The sequence below is a fragment of the Sus scrofa genome, chromosome 18 (genome assembly GCF_054392235.1).
Source record: "Sus scrofa isolate SSC_HxYL_T2T_F1_AM1 chromosome 18, Sscrofa_HxYL_maternal_Yorkshire_Landrace_v2.0, whole genome shotgun sequence".
Lineage (NCBI taxonomy): Eukaryota > Metazoa > Chordata > Mammalia > Artiodactyla > Suidae > Sus > Sus scrofa.
In genome coordinates, this window is record NC_139400.1 from 10,449,101 (window position 1) to 10,470,947 (window position 21,847).

At 55.3% G+C, this 21,847-nt stretch overlaps 1 long non-coding RNA gene across 1 annotated transcript; it reads left to right on the top strand.

Moving 5' to 3' along the window:
* Window positions 1-39: 39 nt before the first annotated feature.
* On the top strand, window positions 40-6,042 carry LOC106506744 (uncharacterized). Its single transcript, XR_014833409.1, has 3 exons — window positions 40-707; window positions 1,257-1,377; window positions 3,716-6,042. It is a non-coding gene; the product is annotated as an uncharacterized LOC106506744 (long non-coding RNA).
* Window positions 6,043-21,847: the final 15,805 nt, after the last annotated feature.

Genomic DNA, 21,847 nt, shown 5'->3' on the forward strand with positions numbered 1-21,847 from the left:
TCAGCCTTCGCTCCAGAGTGGCCACCGTGGCAGCCTGCCATCCCTGCCCGGCCCCTGGGCAGGACGCAGGCAGGATGGATGCCATCTGAGCCTCCCGCAGGGGCCAGGCTCCTGCAGGTAATGGGAGCCATGTCCTGGCAGCTCAGACCATGAACTGATACTCTAGGCCCCAGGGAGGAGGCCAAGCAACGGGGTTTTCCTGGAGATGACAGCCCCTGGACAAGGTCGTGCCCGGTGGGGACAGCATGGGTGGTAAGTCCCACACCAGGGGACAGCCCACTGGGTTCCTTTTCCTTTCACTTTCAGTCCTTTTTTTTTTTTTTTTTTTTTTTTTGCTGAGCTCATAGCCTGGGGACGTCCCTGGGCCAGGGATTGAACCCAAGCCACAGCAGTGCTAATGCCGTGTCCTTAACCACAAAGCCACCAGGCAGGTCCTGTTCACGTCTTCACTTTACTGGCACTTAGCCAGCATGGATTCTTCTCCTGTGTGCCAAGAAGTGCAAAGCCGATGACCAGCAGCCCCAGCCAAGTTCCTTTGCTCCTCTAGCATCTAGAAGGTTGCCTCCAGTGTGGGTGGAGGTCTCAGGTTTTGGGGTTCGTCACATGGAGCCCCTGCCTAGGCTTGGGGACCCTTACCCTCACCAAGGACGCTCCTGGTCCTGCCTGCTCCGCAAGAAGTGTCCCATCTTTGGAAATCTCTCCGGAAGGTATTTTTTCGTGTTTTTTATTTTACTTTTTGATATTTATTTCAATCACCAATTGCTTGCAGCCTAGGCCGCTTGGTTTTTACAAAAGGGCTAAAAGCACACAGAGTCCCTGGTCAGCCCCTTCCTCTTTCCTGGGCCGCTGTGCCACTGCTCCCGCAGGGACTCCCTGGGATTTTAGGCTCAGGCCAAGGAAATGGGCCAGAGGCCGCAGGAGAGGGCTTAGGTGATACCGGCCAAAATGGTTAGGAAGCTTTCCTGCCTCACCTCGGTAGGATCTTCTCTTGTAAGGAAACACAACCTGATATGGAACTGAGGGGGGGACCAGAAGATTCCCCCCACCCCATGTGTCAGTCTGCATGTGGCCTGTTGGAGCTGAAGGCCACTAAGACCAGGCAGACTCGGAAAAGCTTGTAACTGCTCCTTAACTGCCTGAAAGAATTTAGACAGCGGCCCGCCCAGGAAAAGAGCGATTCAGAAGTAATCTGATCTGCAGATTATAATCTGATCTGCAGATCAGACACCGGGTTACCAAACAGCTCCTCTTCTCAGCTTCCCAGGGCTGGTCTTCCTCCGCTTGAAGCCGGACTCCCGCCCCCTCTGCTACGTTCAGGAGGCGGACGCCAAAACAGCCTGGCTGAGTTCGAGTCTCAGATTCATGGGACTCTCGTGGGTATGAAATGTGTTTTTCTCTTGTTAATCTGTCTCACGTCCGTTTAATTATTAGACCAGCCAGGAGCTCCTATTGTAGCTCTGCAGGTTAGGAATCCGACTAGTATCCATGAGGACACGGGTTCAATCCCTGGCCTCGCTCAGTGGGTTATGGATCCAGCGTTGCCATGAGCTGTGGGATAGGTCGCAGACTGGCTCAGATCCTGCGCGGCTGTGGTTGTGGGGTAGGCTGGCAGCTGCAGCTCTGCTTTGACCCCCTAGCCTGGGAATTTCCATATGCCATGGATGCGGCCCTAAAAAGCAAATAATAATAATAATAATTTAAAAATATATAGACCAGCCAAAGAACCTAGAAAAGAAAGAGGAAAAGATTTTCCTCCCCGACAGAATCCACATTCAAGAGTTCCCGGGTTGTCACTGCTGTGGTGCCGGTTTGATCTCTGGCCCAGGCCCTCCACATCCACATGCCACGGTCGCCACCAAAAAAAAAAAAGAAAAGTAATAATAATAATCAACTTTTATTTTTTTGTCTTTTCAGGGCCGCTCCCGTGGCAAATGGAGGTTCCCAGGCTAGGGGTCTAGTCAGAGCTGTAGCCACCGGCCTGCACCACAGCCACTGCAATGCAGGATCCGAGCCGCATCTGCAACCTACACCACAGCTCACGGCAACGCCGGATCCTTGACCCACTGAGCGATGCCAGGGATCCAACCCACATCCTCATGGTTCCTAGTCGGATTCGTTAACCACTGAACCACAATGGGAACTCCTGATCTGGAATTTTTAAATAAATATCTACGTAGACACGGGCAGAGCATTCATTCTCTCTGCTACCTTCATGGTGCAGTTGCTGCTGACTTTAATTTTCTCCCTTGCTATTTGTTGTATCTTCTAGTTCTTCTGCAATGAACACTTTTATTTTTTTCTTTTTGGGGCTGCACTGGTGGCATATGGAAGCTCCTGGGCTAGGAGTCAAATTGGAGCTGCAGTGGCCGGCCTGCAACACAGCCACGCCAACACTGGATCTGCGCCGCATCTGTGATCTTCCCTGCAGCTTGTGGCCATGCTGGTTGCTTACCCTGCTGAGCGAGGCCAGGATTTGACCCCCGTCCTCCCAGACACTGTGTCGGGATCTTAACCCTTTGAGCCACAAGAGGAACTCCTGCAATGAACAGTTTTATGATTCTTTTTTTTTCTTTTTTTTTGGCTGCGCCCACAGCCTATGGACGTTCCCAGGCCAGGGATGGAACCCGAGTCACAGTTGTGACCTGTGCCACAGGTACAGCCACACCAGATCCTTAACCTGCTGCACCACATGCTTCTTAATTCTGAGGGAAATGTCAAAAGTCTCAGGACGAGAGGAGGAGCGGGGGGTGGGAAAGATGAACCCTTGCTGGGTCCAGGGAAGCCACGTGGGGTGGGGTGGGCAGGGAGGAGCAGGAGGCCTTCAGGCGCTGGTGCCCTGCCGGGGTCACCTCAGGTTGGCTCGCTGCCCTGGACAGAAGGCCTGTTCCCTCTCGTTCCCTGCATCCCCCGGGCTGGGGGGGGGGGGTGCCACTGTGAGGCCCCCAGCATCTGTGTCTCCCACACCCAGTACCCACCCTGGAAATCGGTCCCTTTGCTGAGTAAACCCTCCGGGGCTTCTCTTGGCTGGAGCACGCAGTTTCCTCGTGGATGTTGACTAAATCGCACCCTCTGTCAGCATCGCTGTCACCCAAGCCCTCCCTGTGCTGGCTGCGACCCCTCCCAGTGCCAGCCCCCTGTGTGGGCAGAGAAGGGGGAGCCTGGCCCATGGACTTGGCGAGTGCCCGCGTCCAGGGCTGGTCCATTTTGTGTTCCCTTTCTCATCCTGCTTCAGGTCCATCCTCCGAGGGACTCAGGGCTGTCAGGTCACCTGTCGGCATCCCTGCCACCGCTGTCCTGCCAGGAGAGGCCTCCCTCTGTTCCCAGAGCCGCTTGGTGGGGTGGGGGACACAGGGAGACAATTGGCCTTCTGCTGTTCAAAAGTGTTTAGAAAGCGAGCTTCCCTGTGGGGAGGGGGTGGCAGGAGCCCCCACGGCTCTGACACTTGTGCTCCCAAATGCCACAAAGGGCGAGGGCACATCCCCAAGCTCCTGTACGTCTCGTGCGCCCACTGAGCGTTCTCCATCGAGACACGCCTTGTTGTTTCTAGAAAGAGGGACGGGCTACCTGCCTCCCTCCCTCAGACACTGTCCAGGTCTCAGAGGAAGACTCACACAGGGGAACAGATGACAAGGACCGTTCGGGACGGCCATACGCCAAGGCTGAAAAGAAGGAGAGCTCCTGCTTTTCTTAACATGGCACTTTTTTTTCCTTCCAGGTGAAAACAGTTGCAGAAGCGGGAAGTCAGGACAAGCGTGCTGTTGATCCGGAAGAAGTGAAGTCACAAGGCTCTCCTTGTTACCTCGCCAGCGGGGGCAGGGGCTCTCTGTCCGGGAGGGAGCCGGTAACAAAGCCGCCCTTCTCTGCATCTGATGACAAGCCTCACCATTGCCTAACCTGCCTGGCGAGAAAACCCAGCGTGTGTCCACCGCGCCCTCCCCGCGCCCAGCTCCCAGCCCGTCGTTCCTTCCTGCCAGCTACACCCACGCGGGCCCGGCCCCCTCTTACCGCAGCTGTCCCCCGGCTCCAGCCGCCTCACTCTGCAAACATGCCCCGTGTTAGCGGATTTGTGGGCGAGGATGGGAGTCAGAGGAGCTAAATCCCACTGCAGGATGTTCAAATACCTTCAGGGTTGCAGATGCATCTGGAGCGGTGACGTCAACCCCGGCCTCCGCCGGGGCTGCTGCAGGGCTGGCATTCCAGGCGTGTTGGGAGACAGACTTGTCCTGGCTGCCGCCGTCAGCTGGTGGGCCCCTCCCCTGTCCTGGCCAGGGGATTTCTGGTCCTCAGGGGACCCGGGGCTCCGGGATCAGGCCTCAGCCCAGCAGGGTTGGAAGACAGTGGATGAGTTTGCAACTGCAGCGTCCCCAGCGACACTTCTTCCCCCTTGGTCCTTAGCATTAACCCCCAAGTTCTGGGTTCTTGGCCATTGAGAATGAAGACTGCATCCCGGCTCAGCTCGGGTCAGGAGCACAAGGAAGCTGGGGGCACTGTGGCAGATTTCCAGCCCTTTCCTAGATGCCCCGAGGCTCGGGGTGCAGGGCCCAGACCCCTCCCTAGGCCCACCCCGGGCTATGTCCCGCCTGCCCCCCCGCTCCCCGGGGCTGTGGCTCGCAGCTGACTCAGCCTGGGTTAAACCAGCAGGAAGGACCCAGGAATCCCAAGACTAATTAGGATCAAGTGTAGAAATGCAGGGTGACGAGAACCCAGTAAGTCAGCCAGTCACCAGGGACAAGTACCAGAAAAATGACTAAAACGCCCTCCTGCCAACCCAGGAGATGAACTTGACAAATGAACCAGCCTTAAGACAGAAAGAGCCCCACATCGCAAGGGACCTGCGAGACTGAGCCTCCCGTCCGGGGCCACGGGGACGCAGCCATCCCTCGGGTGGGCTTTGTGGTGTGGAATCCGGAGGCGGCTGGCGGCAGCCTGTCGCCTCCAGGAATCCAAGGGCCAGGCACTCCTTTCCAGTGGCCCAGTTTCCCAGAGGCGCTCCAGGCCCTAGAGGCATCACCCCGCGGCTGGGAGACAGCGGGGGCAGGAAGGTCAGGAGGGCAGCTGCGAGTTTAGATCTGGAGGTGGACTCGGGAGCAGCAACGGCCAGAGCCTCTCGGGCCTGGACAGACTCAGCTGTCACCTGACCTGAGCCCAGCTCCCCATTTAGAGCCTTCAAGGGGGAGCCACCAGAGTGGGGGCCCTCCCAGCCCTAAGGAGGGGTGCCCAGAGAGCAGGAGGGGCTAGACCAGGAGAGGGGACGGGTGGCCTGGCTCAGAGACCAGTTAACTCACGATATGGGCTGAGGACACCCAAATAAGGTCCCCTCTGAGGCTCTGGGTGGACATGAATACAGGGGACACGGCTCAACCCAGGGTGGCCCCTTCTACTGTCCACCTCCAACTCGGTCTATAAGGACAGAGCGCTCGGCCAGGACCCGCTGAGCCACTTTGAGCCTCAGGTCCCACACCTGCTCAACAAGACAGGAACAGGGCATGTTCATGGGCCCTTCTGGGAAACGCTTGGGACCAAGTGGCTTTGGAAGTAGAATTCTCCTGCCCTTGGAAAAGGAACTCAGGGCCCTTCCAAAGAGTCCCTCGCATCCGCGGACAAAAGAATGTTAACCCACTGTTAAGCCATCAGCCTCTGAGACTCCCAGACAGTGCGCCCCGGGGGAACTCAGGAGGCAGAGAAACAGGACGGGCCCGGAGAGCTAGGACGCCCATCAAGGGAGGACTGCGGGGACCCTTGCCTCTCCCCGTACACAGAAGCACTGAATTCATTCACTTCAGTTGTCTGTTTTTTGCGATGAGCAGTAATCTTTTTTTTCTTCTGTCTTTTGTCTTCTTAAGGCTGCACCTGCGGCATATGGAGGCTCCCAAGATAGGGGTTGAATCCCAGGCTAGGGGCCGGAGCCACAGCAACGTGGGATCCGAGCCATGTCCGCGACCTACACCACAGCTCACGGCAACGCCGGATCCTTAACCCACTGAGTGAGGCCAGGGATCAAACCCGCCACTTCATGGTGCCTAGTCGGATTTGTTAACCACTGCGCCCCGACGGGAACTCCAAGATTAGCAGTAATCTTTAGATGCTGGACAAGTTTTTTTCCAGCAGAATTCCTGGCTCCACCCTTACGTCTCCAGGGCGGGTCCTCAGAGCCTGCTGAGAGCCTGATTCCCAGGCCAACATCCCCAGGGATGTCCCCGAATCCACCCTCCCTCGAAACTTCTGGGTGTTTGGGCCTGGCACATGCACACTGCTGTGTCTGGAAGGGACGGTTGATGGGGCCCTGCTGGGCAGCACAGGGAACTCTACTCGGCATTCTGAGTACCCTGAAAAAGAGTGGATGTGTGTGGCTCAGCAGTAATGAACCTGACTAGCATCCACGAGGAGGCAGGTTCAATCCCTGGCCTCGCTCAGTGGGTTAAGGATCTGGCGTTGCCGTGAGCTGTGGTGTAGGTTGTAGACGTGGCTCAGATCCCAAATTGCTGTGGCTGTGGTGTAGGCCTGTGGCTACAGCTCCGATAGGACCCCTAGCCTGGGAACCTCCATATGCCACGGGTACAGCCCTAAAAGGACAAAAGACAAAACAAACAAACAAAAAAATCTCTTCTTGGAGGTCCCCTGTGACAGAGAGGGTTGAGTCACTGCAGCGGCTTAGGTCACTGCTGTGGGGTGGGTTTGATCCCTGGCCTGGGAACTTCCACAAGCTGTAGGCGTGGCCAAAAAAAAAAAAGCAACATTATCATTATATCAATTAGCATAATAATAATTTTTATTATTGGGATTATGATTATTTTACCCTTGACAATAAAGAATATTTTCGTAGCCTCTGGTACCAGGCATTTCTTCCCAATTTTTGTCAACGCAGGATCCAAGCTGCATCTCCGACCTACTCCACAGCCACAGCAATGCCGGATCCTTAACCCACTGAGCGAGGCCAGGGATCAAACCAAGCTGTTTAGTAAATTTTTTTAAAAATTAAACGAAATTTTTGGAGTTCCCATTGTGGCTCAGTGGAAATGAATCTGCCAAGGATCCATGAGGACTCAGGTTCAATCCTTGGCCTTGCTCAGGAGGTTAAGGATCTGGCATTGCTATGGCTGTGGTGTAGGCCAGTGGCCATAGCTCTGATTCAACCCTAGCCCGGGAACCTCCATATGCCGCGGGTGTGGCCCTAAAAAAAAATTTTTTTTTTGTCTTTTTAGGGCCACACCCGCGGCATATGGAGGTTCCCAGGCTAGGGGGTGAATCAGAGCTGAAGCTGCCTCTGCCTACAACACAGCCACAGCAATTCGGGATCCGAGCCACATCTGCAACCTCCAGCACAGCTTACAGCAGCACTGGATCCTTTAACCCACTGAGCCAGGGATCAAACCTGCATCCTCATGGATACTAGTCGGGTTCTTAACCCACAGAGCCACAACGGGAACTCCTAGTCTCCATATGTTAATTCTTTGGTGACTTGAATGCATGGTATGAAGTGGCCCAGCATTTCTGGATGCTTTTGGAGCTAGAGACAGACTCAGAGCCGTCTGAGCCAAGATAAAGACTTTTCCCTCTGTCTCCCTGGGGCTGGGGTGCGGTCTGTCTGAGCCCACAGGCGCAGGATCTCAGAGGCTGAGTACTTGCCCCATTCAGGCCTTAACAGCAGCTCGGAGCAGCCTGTCCTCCGCCCAGGGGCGGCACCTGCGGCGGCCCCAGGGGCTGGGGCTGAGGGTCCAGGTCGGGACCCCCTAGCCCCTGCTTGCTCCCCCACAGCTGGGGAGGAGGTGGGGGCGGGCCCAGGGCGGCTGATCTGCCCTGACCCCTTTCTGCCTGGTGCCCGGAACGCGGTGAATGCCATGGCTCCCCACGCCCACCTCCTCACTGCGTCGCCAGCAACCAAGAGGGGGTGCAGACACCCACCGCCTGTCTCCGATGGACCAGAGCCTCCTCCGCTCAAATTCTCCCCTTGCCACTCCAAAGTCCTTATTACCAATCACTAAATTTTTTTCTAGAAATTTCATATCGATCATTACCAGGAATAATGGTTAGAATTCTGTGAAAGTCCTAGGCTCTTTTTTAAAAAAAGTCCATCCTTGGAGTTCCCATCGTGGCTCATGGATTAACGAATCCGACTAGGAACCATGAGGTGGCAGGTTCGATCCCTGGCCTCACTCAGTGGGTTAAGGATCCGGCGTTGCCGTGAGCTGTGGTGTAGGTTGCAGATGCGGCTTGGATCCCGTGTTTCTGTGGCTCTGGCATAGGCTGGCGGCTACAGCTCAGATTCGACCCCTAGCCTGGGAACCTCCATATGCTGTGAGAGCAGCCCAAGAAATGGCAAAAAGACAAAATAATAATAATAATAATAATAATAATGATAAAATAAAAATAAAGTCCATCCTTGTACGGCTTGGCTGGAAGATACTGGAACACGTTTTGGGACACACTAGAATGAGGGTAGGGCCAAGCGAACCCTAAACCAGCAAACAAAGTGGCATCTTGTCTTCCAGGCCAGGTAGCTCAAGAAGAAGCAGGCATGAGAACAAGGTGGATTCTTAGCGGGAGATGAATGGGGTGACGAGGGGCTGTCTAATGGGGCCTGCGGGGGAGCGGTGTCCCCGCGGTGGCCGGAGCAGGTGGCCTTGAGCTGTGGAAACCAGTCTGGAGCCTGAGTCAGCCTCAGCCCGGCTCCCTGCCTGAGCCCCACTCGCCAAACTCACAAGAAGCGAGTGAGTCAACAAGGAAGAAATGCAAGTGCCCAGTAAACAGGAAAACAAGCCTCCCTTAGGGATCAGGGGCCGCCACGGAACACAAGACACAGTCGCTGAGCAGACGGGCAGCCAGGAACCCCGCGCCAGAGCCCTGGGGGCGCGTGCCCCAGCCGGTGGGGAGGGTCGACCCTGCAGCTCTGACCCTGCCGGAGTCCCCATGCCTAATGTGCGGGACTTTTCAGGGTCCGTCATCCTTAGTCTTTCCAGGCAGACACAAGTCACGCAGCGTAACATTCACCCACTGGTTAAGGATCAGGCATTGCCGTGAGCTGTGGTGTAGGTTGCAGATGCGGCTCGGATCTGGCGTGGCTGTGGCTCTGGCGAAGGCCATCAGCCATAGCTCCAATTGGACCCTTAGCCTGGGAACCTCCACATGCCGCAGGGGCAGCCCTAGAAAAGGCAAAAAGCCAAAAAAAAAAAAACAAAAAAAAAAACACCACCCACTGAACATGGACATGCAATTGATCTCCCACAGTCATTGAGTCATGTGACCAGCCCTCCCCGGAAACCACTCTTCTCTGGGCCTTTGCCTATTCTGAACCATCCACGTAAAAGGAAACTGTCTTTCCCCTTTTATTTTTTCCTTTTAATTTGGATTTTGTTAGACATAGCAGCATCTACATACCTTTGAATCAGTAACAGGTGTGGGGGGGGGCCTGTATTTATTACCTAATCCACACTCAGAGGGAGACATGTATAACCTTTGACCCCAGTGCTGAGAATAGCAGGTTGCACCTCGGGTACTTCTGCACGAGAGGGCAAAGTCCGCACGTCAAAGGTGCAGGTGCTGACGCTGGAGCAGCAGGAACTGAATTAACCCAAGAGCTCACTGCTAGAGCGCTAAACACAGCATTCCCGGGGGGCCGGTGGGTCGGATCCAGCGTTGTCCTGGGCACTTCCACATGCTGGGGGGTGGGTGACAAAAGACGAAAAAGACAATGGTAGCAGCAGGTAAGGGAACAGCATGCAGCCGTTAAGGAGGGTGGATCCCTGTGTTGTAACACGGAGGCTGTCCCCTGGCTACAATGACTGTATTTGGTATCATAGGAACGCAGATTAAAAACTAGAAATAAAAATCAGAGTCCACACAAGGAAGCCAAGACCCGCAAGCAGACGAGGAAGGAAAACCAAAGCGCCCAGGCGCCCGTCGTAAGCCGTGCTGCTCACATCGTAATCGGAGCGGCCGGAACCTGTCCCCATGGTCACCGTGGCGCCCCTTCTTGGGATCAGGTTTCCGGAGCCCCACCTTGTCATCGCTGTTGCTGCGTGAACACAGCCCCAAACAGACAGAAGTGCGTGGTCTTGTTGGTTGTCGATCCTGAGTTTGTTTGGTTTCCACAACAGCGGCGTTTTCTCCGAGGCACCCACCCCGCTCTCCAAGGCGAAGCGTCACCAGCTCCTGGGAGGAGGCAGCGGAGGAGCCCCAGCGCCCCCTCCGCTCTGCCCTCCCCTTCCCCGATCCTCGAAGATCACCCCGCTTTTCTTCAAAGGCAGAGACACTTGACCTCTCCCCTGCGGCCCGGGTCGGGGGCTGACCCGCATCCCCAGCTGTGCGTCCGCTCTTGGAGTCCCGACCCGCAGAAGCCTGGCGTTGGGACTGCGTTTGCAGACGGGTGTTCACAGAGATCGGGAGATGAGTCATGAGGGTCCTTGGGTCGATAGGGTGACCCTAAGACAACACGACCCCGTGCTTCTGAAAAGGGACACAGATGCAGTGGGGGAGGGCCCGAGGACGCAGGGAGAAGACGGACAGACCCAAGCCAAGAAGAGACGCCGGGAACAGACGACGCTGCGAACACCCGGAGTCCTGGCCTCCGGAACCGTGACCGTCAGCCTGGTACTCATGCACCCAGATGGCTCAGCAAGGGCGTAAATGCTCTGAGGTCTCACGGGTCCACGGATCGCGCCTGACGGGTGCTGCGCCATCACCCACAGCTCTGGCTCCAAGCTCACCGTGAGCTCAGTGGCTGGTTTTCCTTCTCCACGTCTGTCCTAAGCTTTCGCTCACTCCCCAGTGCAACACCCAACCTGGTCAGCATGGCTTTTCAGATACACGTCTCTCTGTTCTAGTCTACCTTCATTGGATGTGGGGGTTTCCTATATCTTCTCATCAGCTAATGACAGGCCAGCCTTGACAATTTTATTTTTATTTATTTATTTTTTTGTCTTTTTGCCTTTTCTTGAGCTGCTGCCGTGGCATATGGAGGTTCCCATTCCCAGGCTAGGGGTTGAATCGGAGCTGTAGCCGTTGGCCTACACCAGAGCCACAGCAACATGGGATCCAAGCTGCATGTGCAACCTACACCACACCTCACGGCAACGCAGGATCCTTAACCCACTGAGCGAGGCCAGGGATCAAACCCGCAACCTCATGGTTCCTAGTCGGATTCGTTAACCACTGCGCCACGGGAACTCCACCAGCCTTGACACTTTTATTCTTCCTTTGTTCATCATACGAGTTCAGGATAATATCCTTATGTCCCGTCCTAGTGACAACGTAACTGACCCTAGGACAGTTACAGTAGCTGCCGGGGGCAGGGGTCCCAGAACTTTCAGTCAAGGGTCAGAGAGGATTTAAGTGTGGGCCCACACGTGGGCTCTGGAGTATAGCTCCCTTGCTTGTGTTTTGCAGTCCTTTGTTAAAAATACAAAAACCAGTCCTGCTCCAGAGCCAAATGCCAACGGCCTGATGGCATCTGGTCCCTAGACTGTAGCTTGCTGTTCCTTGACCACAGGCAGGATCTTGGGTTTTAATTTTTTTTTTTTAATTTAGGTTAATTTTATTAAAGCAGAGACAAAATAATAATTTTAACATTGTTTTAACCCGGTAACATAGCTATTTGAAACAGGAAGGGGTTTTAATTCTTGAAGGGTCCACAGGGGTGACACTGAGCAAATGCAGTCAGAGAGTCACCAGTGGCAGTCCTGCGGGTGATGGGACACAACCTGAACGGTGGGTCCCCGACGTGGGTCCTTCTCCGGGGAGCCAGGGAGCTCCAGTGTCACCCTCTGGGTGCAGCCAAGCTCTCCCCTGTAGGAGGTCTCAGGTGCCTGCTTTTAGTGGGTGAGCCGTCACAGTTGTCCAAAGAAGGAATGAGTGGAATTCTGGTTCTGCTGAGGCTTCTGGAGGGAGTTCAGTGGGGTCCTTCTCCTTCCCACTCCCTTTTGTCCATGTCCTGTCCTAAGTTAGCTCCCACGTGGCCCCGTCAGGTCGGGGAGTCCGTCCACACAGTGGCAGAGAAAACAAAGAAAGCCAAGGACGATACACAGTCAAAGCAGGGGCCCCAGAGAAGGAGAACAGGGCATGGCTTTCTTTCCCTTTTTTTTTTTTTTTTTTTTTGTCTTTTTGTCTTTTTAGGGCTGCATATGCTGCATACAGAGGTTCCCAGGCTTGGGGTCCAATCAGGGCTATAGCTGCTGGCCAACACCACAGCCACAGCAACACCAGATCCTTAACCCACTGAGCAAAGCCAGGAATCGAACCTGAGTCCCCATGGATGCTAGGCAGATTCGTTTCCACTGAGCCACAACGGGAACTCCTGCTTTCTTGACATAAGAGAAGCCATTTGGCCGGAGCCGTTTCGTGATCTCCGCCTGGCTGCCCTGCTCGCCCTTGAACGGGTCTCGGTAATTAAAGACCTTGATGGAAGAGGAAGGCAGGAGCACCGGAAAAGCAGTCAAACACCAGAGCAGGGGTGGAGCTGAACCCTGGATCCTCCTCAAGGGACACGTGGGATTCTATGCCTTTGACCTCTGCAGGAGCCGAGGCGCCACCTGCCTGGGGATGGAGGGAGGCCGACCCTCCCGATTCTATCAACTAAAGCTTGGACTTGTCCACCTGGGTCCCGATTCTCTGCAGAATTCTCCTCTGTCGAAGCCCCTCATGAATATGCATGGACCCTCAGCCTAACCCTCCCGCACCTGCGCAGTTGGGGAGACCCTGATTTCAGGAAGGCCCCCGGTGCTGGTTCTCCCTACTCGCTGCAGGTTATAATACACACATCCTTGGAGTTCCCGTCGTGGCGCAGTGGTTAACGCATCCGACTAGGAACCATGAGGTTGCGGGTTCGATCCCCGGCCTTGCTCAGTGGGTTAAGGACCCAGCATTGCCGTGAGCTGGGGTGTAGGTCACAGACGCGGCTCAGATCCCAAGTGGCTGTGGCTGTGGTGTAGGCCGGTGGCTACAGCTCCAATGAGACCCCTCGCCTGGGAACCTCCATATGCCACAGGAGTGGCCCTAGAAAAGGCAAAAAGACAAAAAAATAAAATAAAAATAAAAATAAGCGCATCCTTCTCTGACTTCGGCTTGGGGCACCCGCCAAGAGGTGAACCCAGTCCATGAGTAACAGAACTGCCGGTCAGAGGCAGCTGGAGCAGCTGACAAGGCACAAGGATCTGTAAGGCTTGTCAGCGAGTGATTCGCTCTTTCGTGGACCAATAGGTGCTCGTCAAATACGGATGCACCCCGTGAATGACAAAACAGAACTGTCCTGGGCGTTTGAGAGCAAGGTCAAGGGCGTTCTCAGGTAAGCTGCCTGCAAATGCTCTGCAGCTTGACATGTCATAAATAAATGTGACAGCTGGGATCAGCAGGTGACGGGCACCCTAACCAGGGTGCAGCCCAGCCATAAAAAGAAACGAACCATGGAACCTGCAGCACTTGGGTGACTCCCCAGGGCCGCAAGCTGAGGGAATGAGCTGTCCCCGTGTGTCCACCGCGCCCCAAACTCTTGGAATTTCCTGGGTGCTGAGGGCGAGGGGATGGCATTTGTCCCTTGTCCTCGGCTCCAGAAAATGCTTCGGGAAGATGACTTTGGGGTCCCACCCGAGGAGGGGGGCTGGTTGCCAGGAGAACCAGCAGTATGATTAGAGGCTTCGAAAGTTCCGTCCCACCCCCTGGCCTGAGGGGCCCAGGAGGGGCTGGAGGTCCATTCAGTGACCCATGGCCAAGGGTTTGGTCAATGAGGCCATCATCGCAGGTGCCACAGAGAGCTCCCTGGAACTTCCATGTGTCACAGGTGTGGCCAAAAAAGAAAAAGTAATTAAATAAAAGCAAGTTTAGGAGTTCCCGTCGTGGCTCAGTGGTTAACGAATCCGACTGGGAACCATGAGGTTGCGGGTTCCATCCCTGCCCTTGCTCAGTGGGTTAAGGATCTGGTCTGTTGCCGTGAGTTGTGGTGTAGGTCGCAGATGCGGCTCGGATCCTGCATTGCTGTGGCTCTGGTGCAGCCCAGGGGCTACAGCTCTGATTTGACCCCTAGCCTGGGAACCTCCATATGCCGAGAGTGTGGCCCTTTAAAGCCAAAAAAAAAAAAAAAAAAGGCGAGTTTACTATGACTCTCTTTGTTCCCTTCCTTGTTCCAATGCTGTTCCCCTCAGGACTGAATACCAAAGAATAGGGGATTGAAACCGAGCGGGAGCCTGCGGGGCCTTCCGGGGCAAAAGCCCCTCCACGCCCCCATTTCTTGCTTGTGGAAAAAGGCTTTGTTCTCCGGGCCAGCCTTGAACTCCCAAGAGCAGACTGAAGAAGTTGCTAATTGTTGATTACAGATGCTTAAGTTCACGCACATTTAATCAATGGCTCATCTTTGCCACTTTGATATCTTTGCCTTTTGAGCCCAAATGAGTGCAGGGAGAGGGGAGCCTGAATGGGGCCCAGATGTTCTCCGGAGCAGGAAGAACCCCCCACCCACCCCCCCAAATGGCTCGTGTTCTTTCCGAGACCACGGAGATACAGCGCAGGCGGGGGCAGTGGGGATGAAGGCTCTCCGCCCTTAGAGCTCCAGCCTGGGCCCCAACTCCACCAGGGATCAGAACTTTTCCAGAAGGTTCCTGTGCTCACGCCAGGGCGGGGTGCTGCAAGATAAGAGCCTCTGAGCCTCCAGGGGTAGGACACATGCCTCCGGTTTCACCTGCCAATGGCACAGCCACATCCCTGGGGACGGGCCGACCTCCGCTCATGGCCTGCGGACCTGGGCCACAGTCCAGTGCAGGCCAGGGGCTTTCTGGGCTCCCCTGGGTTAGTGGCCTGGTGGCCGTGCCCTGCCTGCCCCACCCAGGGCTGGGTCAGCAGAGCCCAGGCCAGCCTTCCTCAGCTCACCTGGGCCAGGTGCCCAAGGCGGGGCTCCGTGCCTGAGCCCAGGGACCTCACGGCCGCTCCCGGGGGCCGGCCCTGCTCTGAGCAGTGGGGACACGGAAGCTCCGGGCGAGATAACCGGTAACCTTAGCTATGTCTTTGCATTGACGTCCTTTGTGTTGTTTTTTTGTTTTTTTGTTTTTTTGTTTTTTTTGTCTTTTGCCTTTTCTTGAGCCGCTCCCGTGGCATATGGAGGTTCCCAGGCCAGGGGTCTCATCGGAGCTGTAGCCACCAGCCACAGCCACAGCCACAGCAACGCGGGATCCAAGCTGCATCTGCGACCTACACCACAGCTCACAGCAACGCCAGATCCTTAACCCACTGAGCGAGGCCAGGGACCGAACCCGCAGCCTCATGGTTCCTAGTCAGATTCGTGAACCACTGCGCCACGACCGGAACTCCAATGTCCTTTGGAAAACAACGTTTTATAGTGACACGGACACAAGCCCAAAGTAAATACTCAAACTGCACAAATGAGCCTGCACCCCAAAGGCCATCGCTGTCCTGCTCCTTGTCCATCAGGCCACTCCGACCCCAGTCCACCCCGGCACCTTGCTGGGGAGGGTGGCTGGCGGGGTCCTGCCCGCTGGTGGCAGTTTCTCCAAAGCGTCTTGTCCTGCCTCCTCTCGCCTCCACGTCCCACCTCCATCTCTGTTCTCATCTCCTTTTGCCCACAGACCTGTTTTTTCACATTTATTTTTGGATGATTTTCTCATCTTTTCTTTAATAAAATACCCATCACACAAAATCACCCACTACAGCCCGCTGCAAGCGCTCGGCTCGGGGCAGGAAGCACCCGCCCGCAGTTGAGCAACCCTCGCCCCATCCCTTCCAGAATTTCCTCACCTGCCCACATGGAAACTACTCACCCGGAACTGCTCTGTCCCCCTCCTCTGTCTCGGGCCAGCCTCCACTTTGTGTCCCTGGGAGAGGACGGCTCTCAGCCTCCTGGGAGGGGGTCACACCCTCTGTCCCCTCAGGGAGCATCAGGTCCTCAGGAATAATAAATGCTTATTCTCACTCGGCTTTGCAGTCACCTCCGCTGTCCTCACAGCGTCCTGGTCCCAGAGAGAAAGGAGGCCCTGGGGGTCAAGGCCCAGGGGCCAGGGCCCTGTTGCACCCTCCCCTGCACTGCATCTGGGGGGGTCCCTCACCCTGCCCGCTGGCTGCCTCTTGGGGTATTTCTTCTAGGGTCGTATTTGCATTTCCCTGGGGGCCTTGCCGGACAGATGGGAGGCTTGGGACGGGGGTGGGGGGTGGGAGTGTGGGGGGGACGGGGATGGGGGATGGGAGTGGGATAGGGGCTGCTGCCTGACTCCTCCCGACAGCATCCTGCCCCTTCCCGCCGCTGAGAGCCCCCCACTCCCCGCCCCACCTTCTCCCCCGAACCCCCCACCGGCGGCCCCATCTCTGCTGGGATCAGGACAGAGGGACGGGACATGAGCTGGCAGGGACAGAGGGACGTTCCGGGAAGAGGCAGGATTTCTCCCAGCGAGTGGGGCTGGGTGGGGCGGCGCCGAGGCCCCCGGGTCCCCCAGCTTCAGGCAGGGGCTGAGCCCAGGAAGGGCGCACGTGGACAGAGGGCTTCTGGGACCCCTGGGCTCCCACCCCTGGTCCCCGGCGGTCCTGGGCGGGGGTACCATGCCTCCTCGAGGAGTCTGAGTGGGCCGGGTGCTGGGGGTGGGGAGGACAGCATTGGCCCCGTGTGGCTGTCCCCCAGTTGCCTCCTCCAGGTCATCACCCCAAAAACCCCAGTCCTCTTCACCTTCACACTTACAAGCCGGGGTCCGTCGGTCAGGAGCCAGTGCCTGTGCACCTGTCTCTGGCATCGTCTGAGCAGGGACACTGGCTGCCTTTGCTTGGGCAGCACCAGCCTTGGGGACCCGATGGCCCTGCTGCAGAACAAAGGTCAGAAGAGGCTGTGGTTGGTTCCCAGGCAAGGGCACCCCCCGCAGGGCCCCCCCCTCCCCGCCCTGAGCCTTCCACCTGCATGGCTGTCCCAGGACCTGCAGGACAGTGACCCCCAGGCTGGTCCTGGGTCTTGTCACCTGGGTTAGGTGTTGTCCTGGCTTTCTCTAGAATGGGGGCGTGTCTGGGGGAGGAGGCCAGGCACCTTTCTCGGGGGGGGGGGGCTCAACAAAACAAGGACAGTGTGGGCCCCAGGGCTCCAGATGGACATTGGAGGAGCTCAGGGACGCGATGAAGAAGGGCCAGGCCGGGGCAGGGTCCCCGTCCCCAAGCAGAGTGTCTCAGTCCATCTCAGGGAGATGCAACCTTTTCTCAGCTTCTGTGGGAGGCTTGGTCTTTAGGGAACACGCCCCTGTCTCTTCGTCAGCCCTGCCTGAGCCCCTGCCCTGGTGGGACTAGTTGGTGGCCTCCGCCCCAGACACCACACCAGTCCTGGGCAGGACCAGGCCGTGGGGAGCCAGGGCGGGGCGCCGGCTGGGCAGGGCCTTGTGGACCTGGGGTCCACTGGTGGGCCGGGCAGTGTCCCCCCAGCCCGGCCGGCCACAGGCTTGGCTCCTCCCCGCTTGGGGGCGGGGCTCTTCTGTGCCTTGTCTGGCCCGTGGTCTCCAAAACTCTCAGATCAGACACATGCATGAAAAAAAGGTGTGTGTGTGCCGTGATGTGTGTGTGTAAAATCTCCATCAAGCTGATGATGAAACAGATTGGCTTTCCTCATTGACAGTTTTAAACCTAAACTGAAGTGTAGCCCCTAAATTAAGAATTCATGTGCTGGGGTTCCCTGGTGGCCTAGTGCGTAAAGATCTAGCATTGTCACTGCTGAGGCTCGGGTTCCATCCCTGGCCCTGGAACTTCCCTGTGCTGCAGGTGTGGCAGAAAGAAAGGAAGGAAGGAAAGAAGGAAGGGAATTCATGTGCTAATAAAAAGCTAATTTTTGGAGTTCCCGTCATGGCGCAGTGGTTCACGAATCCGACTAGGAACCATGAGGTTGCGGGTTCGATCCCTGGCCTTGTTCAGTGGGTTAAGGATCTGGCATTGCCGTGAGCTGTGGTGTAGGTTGCAGATGCAGCTCGGATCCCGCGTTGCTGTGGCTGTGGCGTGGGCCAACGGCGGCAGCTCTGATTAGACCTCTAGCCTGGGAAGCGGCCCTAGCAAAGACAAAAAAAAAAAAAAAAAGGTAATTTTTTTTCTTTCTTTTCCTGCTGTACCTGCAGCACAGGGAAGTTCCTGGGCCAGGGATGGAATATGAGCTGGAGCTGTGACCTAAGCTGCAGCTGCAGGAATGCCTGATCATTAACCCACTTTGCCAAAGTGGGAACTCCCTAAATTTGTTTTGTAAAAAAGGCAATCTATGGAGTTCCTGCTCCGGCTGAGCAGGTTAAGAACCTGACCAGTATCCCTGAGGATGCAGGTTCATTCCCTGGCCTCAGTGGGTGAAAGATCCAATGTTGCTGTAAGCTGGGGCATAGATCACAGATGCAGCTGGGATCTGGAACCACGAGGTTGCGGGTTCGATCCCTGGCCTTGCTCAGTGGGTTAAGGATCCGGCGTTACCATGAGCTGTGGTGTGGGTTGCAGATGCGGCTCGGATCCCGTGTTGTTCTGGCTGTGGTCTAGGCCGGCAGCTATAGCTCCAATGAGACCCCTAGCCTGAGAACCTCCATATGCCTCGGGTGCGGCCCTAGAAAAGACAAAAAGACCAAAAAAAAAAAAAAAAAAAGCCAAAATATATATGAAATATTGGTATGGCCTAATTGTTAATATATATATATATATATACATTTTTTTTTTTTGTCTTTTTGCTATTTCCTTGGGCCGCTCCCGCGGCATATGGAGGTTCCCAGGCTAGGGGTCGAATCGGAGCTGCAGCCACTGGCCTACGCCAGAGCCACAGCAACGCGGGATCCGAGCCGCGTCTGCAACCTACACCACAGCTCACGGCAACGCCGGATCGTTAACCCACTGAGCAAGGGCAGGGACCGAACCCGCAACCTCATGGTTCCTAGTCGGATTCGTTAACCACTGCGCCACGATGGGAACTCCAATATTTTTAATACAAATTAAATCTAAGTAGAACCTCTATTTCTCCCCATTGCCCACTTATTTGACGGAGCCCAAGAGAAGAACAGTTAGGTCCCCGGGCCAGGAGGGGCCAGTGACAGGCTGGCTGGGCTTCTTTGCAGCTCACCCACCTGCGGCCCCGCCCGCCTGCCTGGCTGTGCCCGAGGCTGCCTCGCCCACGCAGTGCTGAAGGACCTGCTCAACGACTTGGGCCTGGCTGGCCGGTGGCTCAGCCTGATCCAGACGTGTTTCCCCAGAGACCTTCCTTCCCGGCAGTTCTCAGGAGATGCATGTGTATTTCTGAATCCCAAGAAAAATCAGCAGAGAGGTTGATAAAATGGGGACGAGGACGCTAATTTTCCTGCAAGCACCACAACTTATACTCAACACAGAGACAGCACGGGCTGGGAGAACCGCTGGGGGTCAAGGCAAAAGCTGGAGCGGGGAGTTCCCTTCGTGGCGCAGTGGTTCACGCATCCGACTAGGAACCATGAGGTTGCCGGTTCGATCCCTGGCCTCACTCCGTGGGTTAAGGGTCTAGCGTTGCCGTGAGCTGTGGTGTAGGTTGCAGACGCAGCTTGGATCCTGCATGGCTGTGGCTCTGGGGTAGGCTGGTGGCTACAGCTCCAATGAGACCCCTAGCCTGGGAACCTCCATATGCCATGGAGTGGGGCCCTAAAAAAGGCAAAAAGACAAAAAAAAAAAAAAAAAAAAAAAGCTGGAGTGGGAAATGGAGAGCAGGGAGGGGGCTGGTCCGGGAATGGGGCAGGCCTGAGGTCCAGGCACCGTCATCCTGAGTAGTAGTCACCACATAAGGGGCGGTGGGGCCTGTGCAGCTGGCGGGAGTCACGCCTGCCCTGGAAGCCACCACCAGTCAGCACACACGCCCAGGACATGATACAAATCCTGCCACACGTGGGCCAGGAGTAATGGGCCTGGGGAAACCTCTGCTCTTGGTCTGTGTTGGGCAGATGAGTTTTCCAACGCGTCCCAAATGCTGTTTGGGTCCTTGCCCCGGGCTACAGGTCCTGGTAGGTAATGCGAAGCTTCATATTCCTAATTAAACAGAACTTTTAAGATAGCCCTAACCATGAAGAGAGTCTGAGAAATGTTGCAAGTACTTTAAGAAATATAAACAAAACCAGCCCAGTCACTGCTGGAGCTGTTTTAGTTTTCATTTTATTTATTTATTTATTTGTCTTTTCAAAGGCCTCTCCCGCGGCATATGGAGGTTCCCAGGCTAGGGATTCAGTCGGAGCTGCAGCCACCAGCCTACGCCACAGCCACAGCAATGCCAGATCTAAGCCACATCTGCAACCTACACCACAGCTCACAGCAACACCGGATCCTTATCCCACTGAGCAAGGCCAGGGATCGAACCTGCAACCTCATGGTTCCTAGTCAGATTCGTTAACCACTGCGCCACGACGGGAACTCCCCTGTTTTATTTTTATTTTTATTTTTATTTTTTTTGGCTGCACCCATAGCATGTGGAAGTTCCCGGGCCACGTGTCCAACACCAGCCACGGCACTGACCCAAGCTATGGCTGTGACAACGTCGGATCCTTAAGCCACTGAGCCACAGGGGAACTCCCAGAGCTGTTTTAAATCCCTGTGAACCATGTTTTTATTAACCTATCTTTTCAAAACAAAAAAGCCCTGGAGTTCCTGTTGTGACTCAGCAGAAACAAACCCCACTGCTCTCCATGAGGATGCAGGTTCCATCCCTGTCCCTGCTCAGTGAGTTAAAGATCTGGCATTGCCGTGAGCTGTGGTGTAGGTCAGACGCGGCTCAGATCTGGCATTGCTGCAGGCCAGCAGCTGCAGCTTCAGTCTGACCCTAGCCTGGGAACCTCCTTAATGCTGCAAGTGTGGCCAAAAAGAAAGAAAAAAAAGAAAGAAAAAAAAAAGGGAAAAAAAAAAGAAAAGAAAGAAAGAAAAAAGAAAAGCCCCCAAATTTTCATAGGACTCTATCACAGAAAGATGATTCACTCATTTTAAGCAATCAGTATTAGAGACATGGAAATAAACTGTTATAGAAAATATATACAGACTGACTTATGATTTTAGGAATTTCTTTTCTTTCTTTTTTTTTTGTCTTTTTGCCTTTTCTAGGGCTGTACCCCCGGCATATGGAGGTTCTCAGGCTAGGGGTTGAATCCGAGCTGTCGCTGCTTGCCCACACCACAGCCACAGCAACGCCAGATCCGAGCCATATCTGTGATCTACACCACAGCTCACGGCAACGCTGGATCCTTAACCCACTGAGTGAGGCCAGGGATGGAACCCGCCACCTCATGGTTCCTAGTCAGATTCATTAACCACTGCGCCGCAACGGGAACTCCAGGAATTTCTGATAATTCTCAGAAATTCTGATTTCTCATCCCAGGATTTTGTTGTTTTGTTTTGTTTTTTTGCTCTTTAGGGAAGTTCCCAGGCTAGGGGTTGAATCAGAGCTGCAGCTACTGGCCTTCGCCACAGCAGCAGCAACGCCAGATCTTTAACCCACTGAGCGAGGCCAGGGATCGAACTCAAAGCCTTATGATTCCTAGTCAGATTCGTTAACCACTGTGCCATGATGGGAACTCCAGGAATTTCTGATAATTCTCAGAAATTCTGATTTCTCCTCCCAGGATTTGTTTTGTTTTGGTTTGGTTTTTTGGCTCTTTAGGGAAGTTCCCAGGCTAGGGGTTGAATCACAGCTACACCTGCCAGCCTTGCACCACAGCCACAGCAACGCCGGATCCAAGCTGCATCTGCGACCTGCACCACAGCTCACGGCAACATCAGCTCCTCGATCCACTGAGCAAGGCCAGGGATCGAACCTACATCCTTATGGATATTAGTCAGATTCATTTCCCATGTGCCACAACGGGGACTCCTCACCAGGAATCTTGAAAATGAACACCTGTCAGAAATCTGAGCTGATGGACGG